We start from the raw sequence: 2,103 nt of genomic DNA on the forward strand, positions 1-2,103 counted from the left end.
CTAGTTGCAATGACTTGTATGTTGGTTTCGGATCAGGCAGACCAAGCTTCATAAAGATAGATAAGGGCATCATATTGATGCTAGCTCCTAAATCACATAAACACTTATCGAATGACAAGTTTTCGATGGTATAAGGAATAGTGAAGCTTCTAGGATCTTTAAGCTTCGGAGGCAACTTCTGTTGCAGTACAACACTGCATTCCTCTGTTAGAGAAATGGTCTCTAAGTCATCGAGCTTCACTTTCCAAGAGAAAATACCTTTCATAAACCTCGCATAGCTAGGCATCTGTTCAAGAGCTTCAGCGAAAGGTATGTTGATATGAAGTTTCTTGAACACCTCAAAAAACTTCTCAAACTGCTTATCCAGCCTTTTCTTCTGCATCCTCTTAGGAAAAGGAGGTCGAGGATAGATCTGTTTCTCCCCGATATTACCCTCAGGAGGAGTATGTTCCACAGTAGTCTTCCTTGGTTCCACCTCTGCTTCCTTCTCCACTTCTTCTTCAGCCACAACTGCATTTTCTGAAACTTGAGATTTTTAGGCTCTTCGTCTTGCTGAATTTGGGGGCTTGCGACCTTTCCAAACCTCAAGGTGATGGCGTTCACATCTTCATTAACTTCCCTCTTGTCTGCATTGGCTTCTGTAGCATTAAAAAGCGTTCCTGGTGGTCGATTCAATAAGGCATTAGCAATTTGCCCTATTTGGTTCTCCAGAGTCTTGATAGAAACAACCTGGCTTTGGCATATTAGCCGCAACTCCTCCAATTCAGATTTTTTATTAAAAGATAGACACGCACCATGAGTTTGTTGTTGAATTTGGAGTTGTTTTCTTGGTGCAATTTGTTGCTGAAAACCAGGAGGGTTGAATAGGTTATTTCCAAATTGCTGGAACGGTTGTTGCATCGCATTCTGATTGTTGCTCCATCTGAAGTTAGGATGATTCCAGTTGTCAGGATGATAAGTGTTTGGAACTGGTTGCTGCGATCTCTGAAAGTTGCTCACAAACTGAGCTGAGTCACTAGATATAGCGCATTGCTCTGTCACATGCGGACCTGCACACAGCTCACAAAAACTAATTATCTGCTTAACACCATAGTTAGCCAGAGAATCGATCTTCATAGACAATGCCTTTAGTTGAGCAGTGATACCCGTAGCTGTATCCACTTCAAGAACTCCTGCTACCTTGCCCTGTGGACATCTCTGGGATGGATACTGATATTCATTAGCAGCCATCAGTTCAATTAGATCATAAGCTTCCTCATAGCTCTTTTCCCATAATGCTGCACCTGATGTTGCATCGAGCATGGGTCTGGACTGTGCTCCCAAACCATTATAAAAACAACTGATGATCATCCAATCAGGAATTCCATGATGAGGACACTTCTTAAGCATCTCCTTGTAGCGCTCTCATGCTTCATATAAAGATTCTCCTGATTGCTGCGTAAATTGAGTAATAGCATTCCTGATTGCAGCTGTCTTCGCCATAGGGAAGAATTTAGTAAGAAACTTCTGAGCAAGATCTTCCCAAGTAGTAATCGAACCAACTGGTAGAGAGTGTAACCAGCTCTTAGCCTTGTCCCTCAGAGAGAATATGAACAGTCTTCACAGCATCTTCAGAAATACTGTTGAACTTGAAGGTGTCGCATATCTCAATGAAATCCCTAATCTGCATATTGGGATCTTCCGTTGAAGAACCCCCAAAATGGATTGAATTCTGCACCCATTGAATTATGCCAGGCTTGATCTCAAAGGTATTAGCTGTGATAGCTGGCCTGACAATGCTAGATTGAATATCATTGATCTTGGGTTGAAAAAAAACCATCAAGGCTCTCGTTCGTGCTGCTGGATCTCCCATTATAATGAGTACCTAAAACACAAACAAATAAATCGTGAAAGGAAAAGAATCTGAGTCAGTGAACTTTAACGACCACTGATGACAAGCACATAAACTAAAAATTAACACCGAGTCCCCGGCAGCGGCGCCAAAAACTTGTTAGGGCGAAAACACGCGCTAATATTCATGCAAGTATACGCGTTCGCAAGTAGTATAAGATATAAATCAGATTCGTTCCCACAGAGACTGGTTTAGGTTAAGTTCAATTTATG

At 41.8% G+C, this 2,103-nt stretch overlaps 1 non-coding gene across 1 annotated transcript; it reads left to right on the forward strand.

Moving 5' to 3' along the window:
* Nucleotides 1-1,360: 1,360 nt before the first annotated feature.
* LOC141669890 (small nucleolar RNA R71) lies at nucleotides 1,361-1,467 on the forward strand. The gene has a single exon (XR_012554136.1). It is a non-coding gene; the product is annotated as a small nucleolar RNA R71 (small nucleolar RNA).
* Nucleotides 1,468-2,103: the final 636 nt, after the last annotated feature.

Source organism: Apium graveolens, chromosome 6 (assembly GCF_009905375.1).
Source record: "Apium graveolens cultivar Ventura chromosome 6, ASM990537v1, whole genome shotgun sequence".
Lineage (NCBI taxonomy): Eukaryota > Viridiplantae > Streptophyta > Magnoliopsida > Apiales > Apiaceae > Apium > Apium graveolens.